The 24,458-nt window shown below is 33.5% G+C and overlaps 1 pseudogene; it reads left to right on the top strand.

The window, feature by feature from the left end:
- LOC109065683 overlaps positions 1-22,593 on the top strand; it is a 196,628-nt pseudogene extending 174,035 nt beyond the window's left edge.
- Positions 22,594-24,458: the final 1,865 nt, after the last annotated feature.

The following is a 24,458-nucleotide window of genomic DNA, read 5'->3' as shown; positions in this document are numbered from 1 at the left end:
CTTCTGCTGACCAAGGCTGAATTTAATTTTGATTAAAAAAAAATACAGTAAAAACAGCAATATTGTCGAAAAGAATACATTGTAAAAAGGAATTTATTTCTGTGATGCAATGCTGAATATTCAGCATTATTACTCAAGTCTTCAGGGTCACATGATCCTTCAGAAATCATTCTAATATGCTGATCAAGAATTATTTCTGATTATTATCAAATGTTAAAAACTGTTTCAGAACAGCTTCATATTTTTGTTAAAAAAAATCTTTGATGAAAGTTCAAAAGAACAGCATTAATTTGAAATAGAAATATTTTGCAACATTATAAATGTCTTTGCTGTCACTTTTGAACAATTGAATGTGTCCTTGTTTAATAAAAGTATTATTTTCTTATGAAATACATATTAGAGTATACTGGTGACTTTTACTTTGTGCTGTTGTTGTTGCTAAAAAAAATAATAATAAATAAATAAAATAAACAGCAGCCGCTTTTATTTCTGCTACAATTTCGGAAGTTTCCACGGATTCTCTGACTTTTTTAGATGCTCTTCTATATATTTCAGATTGTTATTAGCAATCAAAGTTTTGAAAAGTGACATCCTACAATTTCCTTTTGTGGCTGTATAAACTCTGTTTCTCACTCTGTTGTTTTATTGCTCCTTACACATTTGTTGGTGGTGGTTGTTGACATTTTATGATCACTAGGCTGCAGCATCCCAGGCTAAATCTGTGTTAAATACAAAGGATGTGGCTGGAAAGAAAGAAGCACTTGTAAAAAAAAGCAAACCCAAAGTCTGTTAGTCGAGCACTGGCTGATACAGCGTCCAACTGCCTATGCCAGTAAAGGATTTGAATAGCTTTTAAACATAAAGACATTCCATCAGAGGGTTTAAGTTACATTTTAATGTAGCCGTGCATTCAGATCCGTCCACTCTATATTTTATTCCCCCAAAGCCACAATTACCGTGCGGCTGAGTAGGGTGAATAAAACACCAGTGCAGTCAGCGGGCTGTTTTTTTTTTTTTTTTTTCCACACCATGGCATGCCACTGCGTCATGCTGTTTTGCAGATTCAGCAGATTCTTTTATGAACAGAATAACCACAACGGGCATAAAATGGACATTTCCTAACCAACTCGGAGAAGATGTTTTCAAGAGAGGACTTATGAAATGGGCTTTTTCTAAACGAACATCCTTTCAGCTCAATCATATAACTATGGATATGTTATTGTGCCATATTTCAACAAACAACTACACCTTGTGTGTTTCCTCATTTTAATGATGTGTCATACATGGAGAAAATTATAGAAAAAAAATTGCCTATTTTTTTAATTATTAATATTTTTTTTTGCAGTACATAAGTCATATGGATTACAGATGTTACAGATATTATGCTTTTTGTCATTTTGAAACACTTTATTATATTGAAAAGAGTGTTTGGTTCATTTGCAGTTTTCCCATTCTGCAGAAGTCATACTGGTTTGAAGTTACGAAATGAGTAAATGAGGACAGACTTGTGATTTTTGGCTGAAATATCCCTTTTAACACAATCCCAGCACTTAGGTTGATTTCAGGACCAAGTATTTGTCACCTCATCCATTCAAACTCACCCTTCATTAATGCAAGCTGTATTGTTATTCAAAAGTGCCTGGTAAATTAATTTAACGTAATTGAACCGCGCTACCCCTGATGTCACATGGAGCGAATGCCAGCGACTGGCAGTGCATCTCAATAGCTTCCTCTTCATGGTCTCTGTGTATCCCGAACTTGGTATTCCCCCTGTCATTCCAGTGGAAAATCCATTCCTGTCCCTGCAAAGGGGGCCAATAAAATTCCTCCCTCTTTGTTGATCAAGTGACATCCTGCTCCTCTGAAGTTCAGAAGAACCTCAAAATGCCTCGTCTACTTAATCTCTTTTTGACTTTCTCTTGTTTAGTCATTTGTCAGCTCGAAAGTACCTCCCTCTCACTCTCTGGGTCATCTTAAAAGGCATGATGGGAGGTCAATAAGGCAAAGCTCTCTGCTAAGTTGCAGAGAGTTTAATGCTTCTGCTAAAGATAAAAATGCTGAAGCAATGTGAGTTTTGTGCCTGATTATATCAGTCTAACTTGTGTTAACCAGTTTACTGACAACTGATATCCTAAGAGGGACCATTCACATTTTTGGACATTTTTTTTTTTCTCGGACATTCACTACGGTAATAATTTAGTTTCACAATCAGCCTGTCAACAATATCAAAATAATTCAGTGATTAGAATTATTTATTAATTGTTATAATATTGTAATCATTCACTAACATGAAATTTATCATGGCACAATACCACAGAATGACCTTTTTTTTCCTTTTTTTTTTGACATCCACTGCAGTAATACTATGGTATATGAAGCAGTCTGTAATAATTGTAATAATTTTCAAAATTACTAATACAAATTGTCATAATATTAGTATGGTTTTTGGACAAAGTAGCACTGTTCCAAGGTAATTCATCAGCCATTCAGTAATCCATAAAACAAGAAAATAGCGATCATATATGTTCAATATGCTCAGAATTTATTATCAGTTATCAATTGTCAATTGTCAATTATCAATTATCATTAAGTCCTGGAAAAGACACAATAAAAACACAATTACATTAAAATTTCACAATTGCAGTTGAGCTGCAGTATGAACAGCTAAAATGGCAATAAAAGACAAACAGAGAGGAGTGGTGAATAGATGGGACCTTCAGGTGTGGTAACGGGCCTCTGGTGGAGTGTTAGGCCACACTGGATTAGCAAAAACAGCCCATAAAACCAATAACACACTCACACACTTGACATGGAAAGTCTTGCTGGCTGAAATAAATGTATTACTGTTTTCCAGCGTCAGAGCATCATTTACAATAACCTCTACTGTTCAGGAGTAAACGTCTTTATTTCTAACAAGTACACTAGAATTCATAACAATCATAATTATAGAATTATATTACAGAATGATGTTTAACATAACAGAACATGGATGAGAAGTAAATTTAAAGTGGAGATTACCTCTAGTAATGAAAATGAATGATGAAAAGTTTAATGTGTGTGTGTGTGTGTGTGTGTGTGTGTGTGTATACACATACAAAAAATCACTATATATATATATATATATATATATAGATATATATATATATATATATATATATATATATGGTATATAATATATACACACACACACTGGTGCTTGACCACCATATTGCCACGGCCAATATATCGGCCGATATTTGACATCTTTCAAATATCGTCATTGGCAGATAAGTTTTTGTGCTTGTGTTTGAGGTACTCTTATATTTATAAGAAAGCCAGTACCACAATACAAAACACTTCACATACTCCCTCTTGTTCGCTTTAGTCGTCCATCATCTCCCCAAAACACATATAAGTATTCCTAATAATAATAAAAAAGAACTGTTGAACAAATGAATTAAAAGGTATACAAAAAGTATTATAATGATTGCTTTTATATTATTAGTAACAGAAAGGCAAACATAATACTTGCTCGTTTGCCGTCAGCATTCAGCAAATACGCATATCATTTAAACAAACCTTTAAATCACTAATGAAAATTTAATTTCACAAACCTTGCAGACTTAGTCGAATCCAGCTGTGAGATCTTGTGAAATGTGCATTTGTATATCCCCATATCGTGTGCTCTTCGCGTGAGATTATACCCGCGAAATATATCATCACAACAGCAGAAGATCTCAGCTTCACTGGAGATGTGTGATCAACTTTAAACTCGTGATTTCAAACTATGCTGATTTATGCATTTGCGCATAAATTTGTCATATTCATGTAATTTTTACTTTGTGCATGTAAAATGAGTGCTACCTTGGATTTAGTTGATAAAATATGATTGCCAATGCACACAAACTTCCCAGATTACCAAGTGCCTGTTGGTTACAGTGTTATTCTTTTTGTTTATATATTTTAAAATATTTATTTATGTGAAAAATACTGTAATAGAAATATAAAATAAGGAAGTTGCAATCTTAAGTATAAATATGTTTATTTTACACATTTATTTTTAATATAATTAATTTTCAAATTAAAGTTTCTCAAACATTAATTAAAATAAAATTAATAAATAAAAAAAAAAAAAAAAATATATAATATATATATATATATATATATATATATATATATATATATAATATATATATATATATATATATATATATACGTACTGTATATCAGCTTTATATCGGCCATCGGCCACCCCGCTCTCTAAGATATCAGCATCGGCTGTCAAAAAACCAATATCGGTCGACCACTAATACACACTAGGGGTTGCACGACTACTGATTTCTGCTAGTCGATTACTTATTTAAAAAATACTCGAGTTACTCGACTACTCGTGGTTCATGCTACTGTAAATGAATAGACATTAAATAGTTAATTAATAAACGTTTACCTGATAAAAACAAATTAATTATTAGCCTAATGCAACAATTACCATAAACATACGTAAACTGTCAAAACTTTATAATTATGACATTACATATTTTAATTTTCATGTAACCAGTATTTGTATCTTTAAGTCACAAAATTATTAGTATCTGTTTTCGGATAAAACCAGGTGTCATACAGTTACTTGATAAGACCGTTATGACTATCTTTTTTTCCGTAGTTATCACTGAACAAATATGCTGCGTTAAAGTAAAATAATTATTAATTTCAAAAAATAAATTAATCATATAAGCAGAGATGTCAAGACAAACGTTTAATGATCATTTGAACACAACTGAATGAATTCAAGGCGCACATTTTCATTACGCAGAATTCTCTAAGCGAGTCTTTTTGAACTTACCTACTAAACAAATGTGCGTGTGCCACGCAAACCAGCAAAAGATAAAGAAGCAAACATAGAAAATGTATCTGCATCTAAGCTGATTATTAGCCTACTTTTAAGAGAGAGAACTGGCTTGGTTTTTGAGAGACTGGGGCACGCAACGCGGCTGTTTGATTGGTGAGCGCGCTGTTTATTCCATTCATTCATGTATCATTTCGTAGCCTACGGTTTAAATCATTGCCTTTTAAATATATACAAATAATAGACCGTGTACTATGTATTATTATGGGTGATATTACTCTCGTCAAGCTCTGATTTCTGAGAGATGCACGGAGAGGCAACGTCAATGCGGTATTTGATTTGTGCCCTTTTCGTTCATAAAGTTTATATTCATTCACTTCACACACTCTGTTGCGTGACTTTAGAGGTCTGTGTATAATATTGCGCTTATCCCCTGACTCAGCTGTTATCTAGCAAACAGCAGACTGTGCCAGCCTTTAAGTTTTTTAAGCCATTATCCGTGCCGTTTGGGCTTCGGGCACACCTCTAATTATTAAATTACATATTTTAATTTGACATGTAACAGAGAGAAAGTGATAGAAAGTAACAGCTACAAGCAATATTGTAATCCTATAATTTGCGTTGTAGGCAAACTGTGCATGCATTATGGCTAATGCACGCTCGAGTAGTCGATTGTTTCCGACAGCGCCGACTAGTGGTTAAAGTATATGTTTATATGTGTGTGTGTATTAGGGGTTACATAGACTAGTCGAGTAGTCGAGTGATCTACTCGACTAGTCTATGTAACCCCTAATACACACACACATATAAACACACATTTATAATTAGAAAACAATATATTCTTTGAAACCTGATAATATTTAGTTATGTTTAATGATTTATATTATATTATATTATATTATATTATATTATATTATATTATATTATATTATATTATATAGGTTTTATAAATAAAAAGCAGTTTGTATATAAATATAAATATATAAAAAATGTTTTAGATATATAATGATAATTACTGTGTGTGTGTGTAATAATAATAATAATAATAATAATAATAATAATAATAATAATAAATGTGTATTACATATTAAATATTTTAACCATAAACATTTCTACTTATTATAAGGTTTTGGTGTAATTGTCCACTTGCAGATTTACCTCTCATCCAAGTTCTATAATGTAAAAATGTATTAAAATATATAAATTTAGATATGCATATACATTAGCATTCTGAAGTAATTTAACATTGTTTGGTTAACCTAAAACTGCATGCAAAGCCGCTGTCAGTGATCACGTAGCTTTTGTAGACATACATGTGTGTTAGACAAGCAGTCTGGCTAAAGTCAACAGAGAGCTTGTCCAGTTTAACCCTATAAAGTATTTCAAAAAGCGAGCTGTCCTGATAGGCCTTAATGGCTTTTTGCATAGTATTGATTGGAAGACTATGATTGCTTTAAGTAATGCAAGCTTTTAGAGTGCCAAACGAAATGGATAATGTTAAGCACTATCTACAAATGGCTCCACTAATAAGAGCGTAGAGTAAAAATGCTTAAGTGCTAACGAGGCATTGGTAAGCCAGTGAACACCACCGCTTGTGCCATCATGACTGCATACTGACATCAGCAATCCAATACAGAGCAAATCAATACAAAGGCCAGTCCAAACTTTTTTGCTGTTAGATAAGGTATAATTTATTTTATTTTATTTTATTTTATTTTATTTTATTTTATTTTTATATTTAATTTTATTTGTTGATTTTAAACATCATATAACAATGACATCATATAACAGTTTTCATGAATTGCATTTTGCCCACAATTATGCAAAATAAAAAGCTCACTTTAACTTCAGCTTGATCTGAAATTATGATGTTATTATGACTGTTTCTTTTATTTATGTAATAGTATATTACTATACATAATATTGATGTCTCTTTTTTTAAATCACTAATTCCTATAAAAAACTATAAAAGAATAAATAAGTAAACACACACACACACACATACACACACACATTCTTCCCTTTTGTTACATAAATAGAAAAACATGGTTATACAAACACAAACGACACCCATTTTGCAGGATGACCCAACTAAATATGTGTTCCACAAATGCAGATTTAACAATGCAATAAGATCTATCTTTATGACAACTTCAATTGCACTCGGGAAGACGAAAACAAACAAGTACAGAGATGCCATCAAATATTTGGCGGAGCTACAGCAATTCAAGATGTTATGGACGATGAGCATCACTATTCTAAATGTCATAAAAAGAGGGTGAATAAACAATACTGTGAGAATGTGCCATCTGCGCCACAAAGTCCCTCAGACAAAGGACAGTTCAGACAGATACTGTGTTCACTGTCCCATCTGTGCTCATGTTATAAGACTGTTCTTTTATGAATTTGGTTCACCCTAAAATATTCACAAGAAAGACAATTACAATGATTATCTCAATTTTTCATTAACTCACAATAATGACATTGATGATACGCAGAAGACTTTAACAGAGTTAAATCCATCATGAATTTTAATCTTAGAAGTTTAATCTTACATTTTTGTATTTGAACAAAAATGTATTCCTACTCTGTTGGAAACCATAGTGAGCTGCCTATATAGACAGAAGTTGTTTCAAGTCAGTGGAGTCCAAAATATTAAACCCCACCGACTTAAAAAAAAAAAAAATAAAAATAAAAATATATATATATATATATATATATATATATATATATTATATATATTGAGAATCTCTAGACAGAAAACTCAGCTCAGAACTTTTTGAGTTTAATTATATATATATATATATATATATATATATAATATATATATATATATATATATATATATACCTTTGAGTCATTGCAATCCAATGAGAACTTGCACTATTCTAATATAATATTCTGATCTATTCTGAGCATATTTAATCACATATTTATAGCTATATAAGTATACAGTATATATACATGAAGAATTAAATCATATACTAATTAATGAATTAAGTAATGTGCAATATTGTGGCAGATAATTAAACTACTAAATAGTGATGCCATATTAATGTGGCAGTTCACTTTGGCTGTGATCCTGAAGTTTGAGGTGCAAAAAGAATATATTAAATCTTGGTATGGAATAACAACCCTTGGCAATACTTGAAAGTTGAGAACAAAATAATATATACTGCTAATGAAGTAAGGAAAAACAACTAATCATGCTGTAAAGTCTCACAGGTCAAGCAGGATCCTTTCATTAGACCATCTGGGTCTTTGATTAGCAAAAACAAAATGTTTAAATGAAAGGGACCAATGCATGTACAACATTTGCTCTTAAGTATTAGAAATCAGATGCTCTAGCATTCAACAGAAAGCAGGTGTCACTGGTTTCCTTTGAGCATCATGCAAATGTGTTCATCTGTGACAGCAGCAGAAGCGAGACGAGGGGAACTCCTTCACATGAGCATGTGACGGCATTGCTCAAGCAGAAGATGAGGCGTTCATTTCAGCGGCATCATGGGAGGCAATGTGTGCGCTTCCTCTGGGCCTGACCCCTCTGTTCTAGCAGTCTGGGATAGCTTTTTTCTGCATGAATAATAAATAGCTCCCAACCATGCAGCGCTGGCTTTTTTCATGTGCACACAGAACCTTTGGGAAGATCCTGAAAGCGTCTTTATGTTGATATGCCACAGTTATGTAATTCAGCACTTTCATAGTTTTTTGCTGTTGTTAATCAAATAAATGCAGTCTTAATGAGCAGAATAGACTTCTTTTAAAAATATTTTAAAAAATCGTACCAACCCCAAACATTTGAACAGTAATGTACAAATTAATATGAAGTCGATTGGCAAAATTTCTGTGTAATGACACCAATGAAAGGTCTGTGTTTGTGCTGCAGTGTTTAGAATAGTTTGCAATGTAGCTTGAGTTTGGTTGGAATACAAGACAAGAAAGTATAACAGTTGACTATTTTAATACATACAAAACATACATCAATCTTTCATGTCTGTACTCCAACAGGGAACAGTGAACAAGTTTATTTACAGAAGAAAAGCCTAACGGGGAGCTCAAAATTCAATTTTGGATCAAACTGTACACAGTATTTTTAATAATGAGGGTATTCAGGGCAAGATTTGAACGCACTGAATTTATCTTCTTTCTGGACTTCTCATAATAGTGCCTGTATTGTTCTTGTGTTTATTTTAAGAGATTTTTGTTGCTCACATTAAAATATCTCACAATACCCAACATGGTTGAAATTACTTGACTTAAATTACATTAATTAAAAGCTAAATATTCAAAACCAAAACTCCAGAATCAATACTCAAAACATCATTCACAAATCATCCTTAAAAAATCATTTCCCTAATATAAAGAAACACCTGTTCAAGAAACATTTCATATTATCAGTGTTGAAAACAATTGTACTGCCTAATACTTTGTGAAAAATGCTAAAACATTAGCACGCTAAAACCATCTGTGAGAAGCTGTCTCTCTAAATCATGCCGTTTAAAGTACTGCTTGTAAAAAGTGTGTGTGTGTGTGTGTGTGTGTGTGTGTGTGTGTGTGTGTGTGTGTGTGTGTGTGTGTGTGTGTACAGGTTTTTCTACACTGGTGGGGACTTAAACCTGAATACACACCAACTCATGGGGACTTGTGTCACCATGGAAGCTTAAAAAATCATACAGAAAGATATATATATATATATCATATATATATATATATATATATATATATATATATATATTATATATATATATATATTTTATATATATATATAAATTTTTTTTTTGAGATTGTTAAAATGCAAAAAGCGCTATCAGAAGGAGAGTCCAAACAGCTGATAAAAACTTCACAATTATCCAAGAGTAATCCACACAACTTCAGCCCATCAATTCTGAAGTGAAAAGCTGCATGTTTGTAACATTAAGACACGTTTAACTTTAAACTTAAAACGAGTCTTCTATCCATAATATAATTTTCTCCAGTGAAAACGATTTCTCATCTGAATCAGGGAAACAAGTATCGTTTAGATGTTAAGTGTTATCTAAACAAATATGTGGGTGGATTTTGATGTGAGAGGACAACATGTACTTTTTCACTGGATGAAAGGATTATTATGGATTATGGACTCGTATTTTAACCAGAAGCAATGGTTTGAATTTAAAAACGTCTTAGCTGATGGATTTGTTTCTTAAAAATACACAGCCTTTCTCTTCACAAGACATTAATTGATAGACTGAAGTTGTGTGGATTATTGTGATGTTTTTATCAGCTGTTTGGACTCCCATTCTGACGGCACCTATTCACTGCAAATGATCTATTGTTGAGCAAGTGATGTCATTTTAAATTCCTCCGAATCTGATCCCATGAAGAAAGACACTCGTGTAAAAGAAAACATTTTTTTATTTTGTATTTTTTATTTAATCCTCCTTTAAAGTGTTGTGATCAACAATGCCGAAAGCTGTGAAGAGAAACCAGATAATTTAGTTGATGCACTTGACAACAAAGCAGTTGTTTTCTCTTCTCATATGCTTAACTCTTACTGTTTTGCTAGTGAAAGTGGCAGTAATTAAAATGTTCAGCTAAATGTTAAAGCTCTGTGCTGATATATGAGCGTCCACAGTGACAGTCACTAAAAAGAAAGAAGCTACATGACGTGCAGCTCATCCTGTTGGGTTGGCTTTCAGCTCTTGGCAGGGAACGCCAAGAAGACGGGTTCTAAAAAGCGCTGAATTAATGTGGAGGGTTGGGTAAGCGGTGTCAGTCAGTTCAGTGGTGCTTTCATGAGAAAGCAGATGACTAGACAGTGCAATGTGAGGACCATCTCATCTGGATACATGCATGTGTTTATAAAGGTGTTTTGACATAGTGATGCAGCTTTCTAAGTCATGCTCTTAATCGGGATGTCCAGCAGCTGCAGTGCTCATTTCAGGAGTTTGTTCACAAAGTCAAGAAGAGTACCAAGAAGAAAATGGTTTCACCATGGTATCTTCATTCTAAACATACTGGAAACTCAAATAAATATCTAACAGTCATGTTGACATGATTCTGATTAAGGTAGGGGTTTGGGGAAAATAAAAAAATAAATCCCAGCAAGTTTTTACATTGAATTTTATTCATTTTTGCACCTGGGTAATTGATTAAAGCAATAACTCTTTGCAATTCATATTAAAGCAATAACTCTTTATAATTAAGATCAGGATTTTAATTTATATGTATGTAGATATATGGGAAAGTGTATATTTTTAGATGACAAAATTGGTTTACCATTTTTAATTTAGGCATTTTAACTTCACTAGTTAATTTGAAGTGGTTGTGCAGTGTGACAGATTATTATAAAAATAAATAAATAAATACATATACACATGCATTGAAAAAAAATGGTGTAGAAGCAATGTTCACTCAGAAATTCCTTGTAACTTTCACAATTAATTACAAAGAAACAAGTAACACTGAATTAAATGTGAAATTATGAAGTAAATAGTACCCCAATAATTGTTTTTTACACAATTATTTTTTTTCTTTTTTTACTGTGTACATGCAATATAGTCTCTTTAATAAGTTTTTTAAAAATATTTTAAAATATTTATTAAAAAATGATTTAAAAAAATAAAGAAAAAAACTATAGACAAAAACTGTAAATCCAGTTTAAATTGGTTTTAGATGGCATTTAGCATATCACACTGCAGGAAAGTCAACACCCACATGCAAATGCACTCAGTTGGAGTTCAATTGATTTCTGTTGAGCAAATATCATAACTCGGGTTTTTATCAGTCGAATATCATCTTGGACAAAATGTCACTCGCATACTGTTTGTATACAGAACGCCATGGGATGTGTTCCTCACTGTGAATAACACAAACAGTGAAACATCACGCTGCGTAATCCCCCGTCCAATTAGCCAAATCCACTCCACACTTCTAATCTATAGCAGCATGAGAGGAGCGCATTAATACAACTGTGCTCTTTCCCGTTGAGAGGAAGGAGTGCAAGAACAAATAGTCCTAATTAGGCGCTCTGACCTATACGGGGCTCAGATTTTCACACGACTCGGCCTGCTAACACTATTCTGAGGGGTCGTGGTGGGCCCCCGAACTTCACAAGGAATGCTTGAGGGGACGTGATTCACCAGCCATTTGATCAGACGACTAAGAAGGGTCACCAAAGCCGACCCCATATGAAGCGGCGAGGGCACATTTGGTATGCGGAGCTGAAAGCAAGCGGCTTGCATGACTGGTTCAACTGGCATTTGACATCACTTCAAAGATCTCAGGCTTCAGGAAAGGGTGAGCTGTAAACACAAGAGACAAGGCTGTAAACTTGGTTTTCACTGTTACAGAAGTCGGAAGTGCCTTTTAACATTGTAAATGCTTAATTCAGGTCAGCTTGTGAAATACTGCAGTGTGATGTATTTATTTAATTACAGAATAATGTGCACTAATAAACTGTGCATGATACGAACCAGAACATATATTATGAAAGTACTTTTACAAAGACTTTATATAACAACTTAAATAATGTGCATTAGCATGCCACAGGAAAAGAGAAGATTTAAAATCATACTGACTTTCAGTAACGATGGCAATAACATCAGAAAATATATTGTGTTTTATTGCACTGAAATCATCTGCACACTGCAATGTGAACGACCCTTCAACATAGTAATCATTTCAAAAGGATCTTTTGTTTGCTATGATTATTGCATGCCCTTTGCAGTCTTCTCCATAATAAATTCTCCTGTTATTCGAATCATGCTATCCTTAACATATCATTACGTAGGTAAGGACCTCACAGGATTGTTGGGGTGGGGGGGATTCAACAGGGAATAAAATCATTATAAATTGGGACATATATCCTAAACTTTCTAATAGAGGGCAGTTGCAGGGGAATTTTGAAGGCTGAAAGTCGAATGTAGACTTGGCCAGCAATGATGGGTCCTGCTTGTATTCCCCTGTGAGCCAGAGAACTATCAGGTCTAAATGGTGCAGAGCACATTTAGAACCACAATGATGGATTGTACCAAACATCTCCTATTTTAAGTGAAAAGGAGTCCAGTGGCTAAACTCCATATAGTCACATTTATATCCATTTGATATAAAACAGACAGTTCTGACCCATTTATTCTTATGACATATGTTCAAAAAACAAATAGCAGATAGCAAACATGCACCAATTGAAGACATATAGCCAGAGAACCAGAAATTATTTAAAACACTATATTTTTGTACATTTGTGTGTTGATTTGATTTAATTGTGTAATGTATATTTTTTCTACACACACACTTTGAAAAAAGTTTGCTTACTCAACCAAACCAGCTAATTTTGGTTAAGCAATGAACAGACTTGAATTAATTACAATACATTACATGCAAAATAAATCAATTACTGACTTTTTGCTATACTCTGACTAGTTACTGCCATACTTAGAGTGTTTTTGAACTGGCATGGTAATTACAGCGACACATTCACAGAAAATAAGGATGCTTTTCCAAGGATAACACAGTATGACATCTCAGCTGTTGTTGTCTAGACTGTTACAGAAAGTGCCCTGCTGCTTTCTGAATGAGTTCTACAGATGAATACTACACCACCTTTTTTCCATTTTTTGACTGCAAATAAATTGACTCACCTTCAAGTCATTCCAAACCTGTATGACTTTATTTTTTCCCACAAAAGAAATAAAAGCATACAGATTTGAAGTGACATGTGACAGAGTATAAAATGACATATTTATTTATTTATTTACATTGTAATTTTAGACTTTGAACTATTCCTTTTAAACCTCTTTAGCCCAGAACATCTTGTCATTGAGGAGGTTGTAGATTTGCTCGTAACCCACGTGTCGAGCCGTGGCACATGTAGGGAATGATGCCCAGCATTCAGACTCTGCTGTCCGGCTGTTGTCGAGCTCGGACTCATGTTGAGCAATGGGCCCCAAGCGAATAGCAGTTCCTGCCCTTAACTCATCCCTTCTGGCAGGCCTGTGTGCTAATGATCTGTGTGGCCAAATGGTTAGACGATCCGCAGCCTGTCCCAGCGCGCAATTCTTGCCCAATATACAGCCACTCACTTACCACTAACATAAGGCTTCTCTTAATACACAGCACGTATTTTAATACACCTTTGAAACATGAGTTGGTTTATTTATTCATATGCATGCTTGGCACGCTCTCTACTGTCTAGGGAGTCTTTCTATATCGCTCTCTCTCTCAGAGGTTCAGCAGCATCTAGTGGTCTTTGCTAGAAAGAAATGTGTACGTGAATAAAATGTATTTTTCTCACCTTTGCCTTAGTGGTGTTTATGCAACGTCCTTCAAAACAGTAGTTGCTAAATGGTACCTTTTCTCAAATCATAATGCTTTCTTAGGTTTTGCTCTGGATACATGCAAATAAATAAAAGTATAGTTGCATGCATTCATGAAACACGGGCAGAACAAACTTCTGTGTGAATTTATCATAAAAATGCATGAATTGAAGCTAGATGAATGCAATAAAGTAATGCAAGAATTTTACAAACAATAGAAAAAGAGCTTGAATATGTTGAAACGATCTACGTGATGTCACAATTTACATTATAATGGTTTTATGAATTAACACATACCTATAAAACAGATGGCTACAATTTATGTAAGAAAGATTTTTTAACAATCTATGTAGAACGCTAAAATGATTCGTCTTAAGGCCCATTCACAACACGGACAATAACTATAATGATAAAAATATAGTTTTACAAATATGATGATAATGACACCCAGGAACAAACTGATGGGAATCACGTTTATTACTATTTATTTTTTCCAGATGATGAGTCAATCAGAATCCATCCTGCTTTAAAAAACTCAAGCATTTAAAGTGACAGACATCAAAACTGCAGTGTGTACTTGTCTTATAATGAACAAAATGTTACCTTGCCTGGTGTGGATGCTAATATAGTTACCATTTATGGTGTGATACTTTATTTACCCATTTATGCAATAAAGTATGTAAAATGTTTGATAATGAATTTGACCATTTGTGAATCATTATACCAACAGTTCGCGCAGAAATACATTTTAGTCATCCTTCATACATGAGGCATGTACTTTACAGTTTGTGTGAAATATTTGAAAAAGCCATGTTATTTTTTTATTGTTTTATTTATATTCATATTTTGTATTACAATTTTTCATTTTGATTTTTAATAATAACTGTAAATGCATCAACTGAAGAAGCATTAATTTTTCTGTTTCTTTTTTTACAAAATAGTTTTTATTATTATTATTATTTAATTTTGTATTCATTTTTATTACAAAATATTTTTAATTACTGTAAAATCGTAAATGATTTGTGAGAAGCATTCTTTTTTCTGTTATTTTTTATTATTATTATTTTGTAAAGAGAAACGTATCATCCATTTATTTGTTACATAAGGTTAATCTAATCCCATATGTACCCAGTCTAACAAAAACATCGCCATATATGTCTCAGCCGCCTTCTCTGTGCATTTCACTGTTGTATGTTTATCTCGACACCCTCCTAAAGCATCCATGCTAAGGTGTTAATATCAGTATCCAGCCTAACACCTTATGAATGCTAACCAAAAGCACAGTGTGAAACTGCTCCAGATCTCTGCAGCCCATGCTCACAGATTAGCACTTCAAAAAGGGCAAAGCGGTCTCCAACTCTGGCATGCCGTCAATACACATTCTTTAATGTCGTGCCTCTGGCTGTTGCTGTTGACTCCGCAGATAACCTCGGCATCATTTAGCACAGCTTATTTCTGCAGAACGTGACATCCAGCACCTTTTAATCCAATTATATCATTATTATATGTCAGAAACCTAATATACTCGCATGATGACACATACAGGATGTGTACAGATTTCGTGTACCAACAAGAATTAATGTCACTTAGCATGGGGTATTTATGGCGAATTGCATAATGATTATTCCAGGGCTCTGGTACTCAAACATGTCTAATATCAGCAAATAACACCAAAAAAAAAAAAAAAAAAAAATACACATCAAGGATCAAAGCTGCATTTAACACAATAAAAATACAATAGTACATTCCTCACAGTAATGAAGTACTTGTTTTCCATTAAAAAAAAAAACAGTTGATAAAAATATCACATTAATCCACCAGTAATCCACATGACTGCAGTCCATTAATAAACATATTTAACAAAGCTGTGTGTTTGTAAGAGGCAAATCCATCAAGATGTTTTTAACTTTAATCAACTGTTTGGAGTCTCATTGCGATGGCACCCATTCACTGCAGAAGATCATATTGATGTAATGCTACATTTCTCCATCCCATGAAGAAACAAACACATCTATAAAAAAAAATAAAAATAAAAAATTTAAAAACAATTACTAAAAACAATATAAAAAAAAAAAATACCACACATAAAACTAAAAAAAAATAAAAATTGTGCTGAAACCTGAGTCACGCAACAGGGCCTTTATTATCTCCTACAATTAGTGTAGCATATACAGTATCTTCCATAAGATCAGTCAGAACCCTGCACTGATAAGCATCAATCTGTTTGCTTTCTGGAGTGTGGTACATTTCATTAATAAAATCAATATGCACACATCTGAATCTCTGGGCCCAGATTTGGTGATGTACCAGAAGGCAAGATTTTATCGATGATTCTGTAATGTCTCAGCACAAGCTAATTTTCTCTTGCACAAAAGGTAGTAACCGTATAATTCAGATAAATAATAGAATATGCCTTTGGTTGAGTGAAGACCGTCTGGGGCCATTTTACTTTGACCTAGAAGATACACCTCATACAATCATCAATTATCTACTAAACCCTTGATGGAAGTTTTTTTAAGGAATCTATTCATCTTCACTAGGTTTAGCTACACAGAATGGATCAGGTTAGCAAATTTTCTGTGGAAAAACTTGCACCATGATTCTAGGCTGTTGCTTGGGTGATCTTGCAAGGTGATTTTATTGTATTTATTGTAATATTTTGTTTTGGCACACTACCACCAGTTAGTTTGTATACTGTTGCTCCACTGAAGAAAGTAGTTCCAGAGTTGTGTATCTCAGAGCAAGCGTAACATGTTTTCTTCCTGAATGATTCAGCATTTCTGAGCGAATCAGTTGAATGAACGATTCAATGACTCACTCACAATTACAGTCAGGTATTTTGTCCTTAAGTGAATCTGTGTTTGTAAATGATTCAGTTCATTGGTTAAGTGTAGGGATGAAATGATTACCAATTTGACAATAAACCACGATAAAAAGTCCTGACAGTTAGTATTACCATTTCACATTTCACATTTTTGAGAAACCCACTGTAAATACTGCTCAGCAAATGCAAAGTAACATTCGCACGCAGACGCAACATGCAGCATAGGTTTCATTTGAAAACATGATGGAAGGCAAAGTGCAGAGAGAAATAATATGAAAGAATGTTTCAATGAATTAATTCTATGAATTCATAAGGGGGAGCTGACAGTCTTTAGAAAAGTTTTCAAGGTTTGCTTTTCAAATTTAAGTAATGTTTTATAAGTGCAGCACTGCTTTGTTTACAGAGGTTTCTAGAAAACAGCTGTATTCCTGCTGTTCCATATGCGCCACCTACTGTCAGACAGTTGATTTACATTTTCATTCAGCCTGTCTGCCATTTTTGTTCAATTGGACAATTTTTTTTAATTTTTTTTTTTTTGCTGTAAATCGGAAATCTACAGCAATTTTTTGCTGTAAAAATCTGTAAAACGGTTGATGAAAACAAGCTAATGTCCATTCTGAAAATCTCAACACTTCAAATAATAAGGTAGCCTTAGAATGCCTTTTCATTTTATAAAACGTTTTTTTTTTTTTTTTTTTTTTTTTTACATAGTACATGTTAGTGGATAGTACAAGTTGTATGTCACCCAACCAATATATTTTTGTTAATTTAAAATCTGGCCATCATTTTGAATGTTATTATTTTCATGTTTATGAAAACAAAAAGTGCATAATGTGGCTAATCTTATTTGTCATTTGTGTGTGAGTATGTTTTGAACATTTCCAGCACATTTTAACAATAAAACCTGAACATTCATTTCTAGCTAATCTTTGTTCTTGAATGAATCATCAAATTGAACAAATTGATAAAATGAATGACCCTTAATCAGTTAAGTGAATGATTCCATAATAGGCTAATAAAGATGGCCAGTTGTTTTGTTCATTACTGAATCAGTGTTTTTAAGCAAATTGTTTGAATTAATCACTGACTCACTCAAATAGGGTCACTTGTCTCCACTTACTGGTGCAATGATGTAACTCACAGAAAGAGTCTCTGAAAAGACTGTAAAGTGATAAAAACATTGCAAATGTTGTATTATTTGAATTTGGTGTTTGTCGTTAACCCAATTTTAAGAAATAATAATACTGATTCTTGCCTTAACAAACACGGCTAGCCAATAAATAGTATACAGTACATATTGTGCATGTCTAGAAAGTTGAAGAACAGCAACCATTTAATAAGGCATGTAATGAGTGAAATATACAACCAGTGACACGTCTAACAACTGACTAGACATTTCTAGGCAATTTTTCACAGATAAATCTTGGCATAATGCCTGCAAATAAGTCCAATTTATGAACCTCTAACTTACGCCTTGGTGCATGGGTTGAGAAGAGATTCCAGAGATCCCGTTCAGTCAGTTTGAAAATCTGTCCTTCTGGTTGGTACAGAAAATACCAACACAGCTTAGTGGAGGATTAGACTTCCACCTGGTCCCCAATGAATTATCTTACAGTGTTGAAACTGAGAAAGTGAACTGTGCCGTGAGCCAGAATGAGATTTCCATGCAAATTGTTGGCCTCATCTTTCCCTCCTTTATAATAATCCCAACTCAATCCATCCCTCAGTTCAAAATGTGTCCAAATCTTCATTCTCTGTATGTATTTTTGTGGTGTTGCATATGCTAATCTGATTCTCTGTGCGTGATTCCAGGTGATCGACATTAAGGAGAAGCTGAAGGAGTCGAAGAAATTCTGGTCATCGCTGCCAGACAGCATCTGTGCAGAGGACGAAGTGACTGACCCAGATGAGGAGCAGTGCTGGGAACAGTCACACAAAGGGAAGGTACGACGGTCCGCTTCAGACACAGATTCCCCTTGAGTCGCATTGCAGATTGTTGTGTTTCAATGACACCTTCCAATTGGAATGTTTTTAATGCGATATTAGGTCATTTGCACGTACTTCAAACGCACGTGGTTTTGGCACTCACATACTAGTGTTGCTGTCTGTTCCATAAAAAATAAGAAACAGCCTGTAACATTTTTTATGTCGACCACGAATTAATGCATAATTAAATTAAATTAAATTAAATTAAATTAAATTAATTAAATTAAATTAAATTAAATTAAATTAAATTCACTAAATAATTATTACAATACACATTCTCTGAACAACTTTATCTCCTGCTTCAACATTTTGTGTTTGGCGGTCAGTACAAACGAAAATTCATCTATCTTTCATTCAGTTCAAAGATGCATTAAATTGATCATAAAGTGACATTATATCGACAATGTCATCCAATAAGAATTCAGCTTTGGCAGCACAAGGAAATACATTTAAAATATAGTCAATTAGGAAATATAGCTGTCTTTAACATGTGCAATGGACATATCTCATTATAACATAATTTTATTCTACAGTCTTCCAATTAAATCCCACAATAGACTTCGTATACTGAGCACACCAATTAATTTCAAATATAATTTTACCAATTTATTTTGACTTATTCTATTATTATTTTAGGTAGGCAGAAAGAAGACTGGTGGCATAGTGGTGTGAGTTATACAATTCACTATTCTACTAAATTCATAAATCACACGTATTTTACACATTATTAAGTGAATTTAGACTATAATTTTTGAAACGATTTCATGCTTTCCTCGAAAAACTCTTACCAACCCCAGACTTTTGAATTGTTGTGTATATTAATAAAATATGAAGTTGAGCTGTTTGGAACATTTACATTGACAAGCGGTTACTGAGCAAATTAGTTTATTGTGATTAATTATTTAAAAAAATCAAATAAAATGGTGCAAGACTCAGAAAAATATAATGAGACAGAATGAAATGCTCAAAGACATCAGTTTGCATCTTACCTTTCCTTTACCATAACAATATTTGTGTGTGTGTGTGTGTGTGTGTGTGTGTGTGTGTGTGTGTGTGTGTGTGTGTGTGTGTGTGTGTGTGTGTGGAATAAAAAGCAATAAAACCTTTTGAATGGATTGAGAGACCTGTGGTTTTACAGTAGCTTCAGTTCATCCCTTCAGTTCATATCACTTCATCTCACTGGAATATGCCATGATGTCTGTCACTCCGTCTGCCCGCCTTTGACAATAAGCCAGACGGCTTGGCAGAAAACCCTTCTACTTTTCAGTCGTCCACGAGTCTACTTTCCTGTTCGTCCTGACGAGTGTATAATAGTCAGCAGACATGGTGTGGCCATCTAAGATGTGTTTCATTTTCTTTTCATGCGGCCTCATCATGTAAATGACCCTTACTGTGTGAAGACTATATATATATAAAGTACCTAAAAGACAAATTAACACAAATGATAAGAGCAGGTGGAGCTAAAATACATGTGATTTTATTTTTTTTATTTTTTATTAATATTATTATTATTTTATTTATTTTTTTGTCTGCCAGATCTGTTCTCTACGGAGTACAACAGTCTCATTATTGGCTAATTACTGCTTAAAAACCACATGGATTGAATTTGAATAGGAGCACATTTGTGATGCCGCAACCTGGGAGCATTCAACAAGTTTCATTTATTTTTCCACAAAGCACCACCTGAAATATTAATTAGGCACAAACAATTACCTCCTGCTAAAGCGCTTATTAGGAGATTAGATCTCAATAGAGCTCGATGCATGCATAATGCTCAGTACATGTGTTTTATACTGACCACAGGGTTCAGATAAAAGAGGCAGGAAGAAATTCAGTTTAAAGCCAAATTGATCCATGCAATAATTTCAATGTGAATCCACAGTGACTCTACAAAACTTCACTATGTGGATAATTCAAAAAGAATAATTATGACTATACTTGTTTATTTTGTTTTAGGTAGAAATTGGTAATGTTTGTATTTATAATGTTCAGTAAATTCAAGTAAATGTATTTAAATAAATTAGTTTTGACTATAATTTTTTTTATTTTAATCTTGTTCACAGTTACCTTTTTATTTAATTTTTTTTAGACAGAAACTGGTTGCATAGAGTTTCAATAAATTCAACAAAGAAATGATATTTTAAATAAATAAAGTTTAATTATAATATTTCATTTTTAACGTTTATTGCAGCTACCTTTTTTAATTTTATTTTTAGGCCAGGATCTGGTTGCGTGGATTCATAACGTTTACATAAATTCAAGTAACTGTTATTTTTAACATAAATTCAATAATTTGAAAAAATTGGAAAGTCTGACTCGCACTGACATTATTAGAATGATGATCCATTAATTTACAACATTGTTAGTACAGCATTTGCATACTGCATTGTGATTTCAATTTATTTGTGCGAGACCTCCAATACAATGTTATCAATCATTGAGATTTTTATTTTTGTGTGTGTGTGTGTGTGTGTGTGTGTGTGTGTGTGTGTGTGTGTGTTTTATTTTGTGTTGTGTGTGGTGGGTGTTTTATTTCATGTTAAACTTTAGTTAACCAGAAAAATAATAATTTAAAAATCATATTTTATTTTGGCAAGAGTGCCCTGGCCAAGCAGAGTAATAATTATGCTACTAAATTAAATAGCTAGATAGATTAAATAAATAAATGAAAATCTCATCCTATGCAAAATGTTCCCTCTTTATATAAACGTACGCAGAACTATCCGTTTTTATAATACATGTTAATCAAAAGCTCTGAATTTGCTTAACAAACGTTAACTATTTATTAGCTACCTTGCAAGCACTACATTTCCTTCAAGAAAATGCAGATCTAGTTTAATGGACTGCAGACTTCTCTACAATCAAGGTTGCCCCTGTTTCACGCTATAGCACGTTGAAAGTGCAGTGTGCGCTGCACGCCTCACATTATGCATGCGTGTGTGTGGTCGACATCGCAAAGCGCGAGGGCGCCATCCGGCGCGCTCGCAAAAACGATCGGACGTGCCGCGACTTGTAATGCGACAACTGTCCAAGTGAAATCACTTGGCAAAGGACGTCAGCTGCACACAATGCACTGTAGCTGGCAGGGCATGTTAATGTGAATGTGAGAGGTGTGGATCCTGCTGAAGCGCTCCGGGCTTGCAGTATGGCTGAGTCAACAACAACACAGTGAGCACGTGAACATGCCGCAAATGCCCATTAACAATCAACCTGTTTAAAAATTCAATTAAAAAAAGAAAAAGAAAATGCATTTCAAAATCATGTAATTTGGGCATGTGTTTGAATAAATTAGGATTTTTGTTTAATTTATTGTTTTTGCACATAAACACAAATGCATTTTTCATTTGTGTCTATAATAATATAAAATCAAAGACATAAAAAAAGAAAAAAATTAATCATTTATTTTTTTTAACAACAACAACTGTGACCATTTGTGATTAAAATAACCCCACCAAATGTTTGCTTGTTGATTTCCAGATATTTCCCTGAAGTTGTAAAAGACGGCCTTACGAACCAGCTCAATAACCCAGAGGTGGAAGTGGACATCACTAGACCAGACACCTTCATCAGACAGCAGATCATGACTCTGCGAGTGAATGACCCCACAAGCTCCCGAAACGCACTACAATGGCAAAGACGTCTACTTCCAAGATCTCCAGTAAGTCAAATCAGATTAGATATATGGCACCCTTGATATGCAAAAAGGCCTAAAATTTGCAAAAAACTGTCAAGAAAAAATTTCCAAAATACGTACAACACGTTTTAAATAAGACAAAACATAACTAAGATGTTCAAATAACTTTAATTATTGACAAAAAAAATCATTAAATATAAATTGAAAAAAATATTTACATTTAGCAATTGATAGTATATGAATAATTAAAAATGTAAAGTATTCAAATTGTCAAATCATTAAAGTAAACTACATATTAGTTTTTTGTGTTGTGTTGTTGTTTGGTCCATCCTAATCAATTAAACCTGGAACAACGTGCATACTTGAGATGCCATCATAAATACAAAGATTTACTTGCATGCATTGAGCCGCAGATGCTTTAATCCAAAGTGACTTACAATAGTGGTTTTTGAGGCAGAAATTCAATAAAGAAATTATAATGTAATTCATTTCAGTGGTGAATCAAGAAAGACTCTATAAACTTTCCATTTGTTGATGATTTTAGTCTTCTTTCTGCCACACGAAGTTAACAATGAAGGACAATTGTGGACTACACTTTCTTATTAGTAGTATCACAGTTTACATTTTTTTCTTTTTTTTTTTTTTTGTAGTTTAGGAAGAAGAAACTGGTTGCACACTATTAAATGTCAAATAATATAAACTTAACATTGCATTCAAGATATACATAAAATGTATTCTCATGTATTGGGCTGTGATGTTGCAATTGGTACGAATAAGTCAGATTTTGGAAGTTGGAAAGTTCACATCCTATATAGTGTTTTTTTTTTTTTTTTGTGAAATTTTGTGGTTCACAACACCGCTCCAAGGTGTGTAAAAGTCAGCAAGTTCTCACTCTCTAAATGCACGCTCTGATCTCAAGGAGATCATTGGTAATTTAAGTCCATTGATTTAAAAGTCAAGTTTCAACCTACTTTAGATGCTGGCTTCCTTAAAGCTTGTAAAGCATAGATGAAATAGAGATTTCAATTGCACAGGTAAAAATAAGCCCAAACGGCTTGGCATGTAATGTCTACACCCTGTTCTGATCCAAAAGCTCTCCAGCATGTGATGATTCCCTGTAAAGAGGCCAGCCCCATCCCTCAAACGGGGCCGCCGGCTCCCATTAATCATAAGACGGCGTCAGAAAAGCTGCCACACGCCCGGCTAGACCCTCTGCCAGAAGTCAGTGAAATGAGATCCCGCGCTTCCTGCCAGAAACCATAGAGCTGGCCGCGACTGACACCCAACAGGAAGCTGAATTATGATAATGGCGGTGTTGGGTCACATATGACGGCTAGATGGTCCAGAAATATTTAGTCCTCAGGTGCCCGTTATCTTTGCTGCGGTTTGAGTTGTAGTCCGTGAGTTACACTTTAACCCTATATGAGGACTCAGTAATTGATCATACAAGATATCAGTAAAATCGAATTCAGAAATCAACAAATCAATAAAAACAATTAATAAAATAAAGATAATAAATAAAATAAAATGTAAAATAAAATAAATAAATAAATAAATATGAATTAATAATAAATAAAAAAATACATTTGGGATAATATAATAGAAGAATTTAGCAATTGAGAATATGTGAACATACTTTTGAAAAATGTTATCATTAAGTAAGCCCAGGGACAAATTATGACAACATGCTATTAATCATAAAAGACAAATAACACTATATCAACACCAATTGGGTGGGTAGGGTTTATTTTTAACATATAGAGAACTAGAATATCAAACCAACCAAACAAAAAAAAAAAAAAACAACACTCACACATTATATAACGGTTAGAAACATTGATTTGCATTATCAGTGAGTGAAATAAGTATTTGATCCCCAAGCAAACACAGTAG

This window comes from Cyprinus carpio, chromosome A1 (genome assembly GCF_018340385.1).
Source record: "Cyprinus carpio isolate SPL01 chromosome A1, ASM1834038v1, whole genome shotgun sequence".
Classification (NCBI taxonomy): Eukaryota; Metazoa; Chordata; class Actinopteri; order Cypriniformes; family Cyprinidae; genus Cyprinus; species Cyprinus carpio.
The sequence above is the reverse complement of the archived record's forward strand: the minus strand, read 5'-3'. Positions and strand labels throughout refer to the sequence as shown.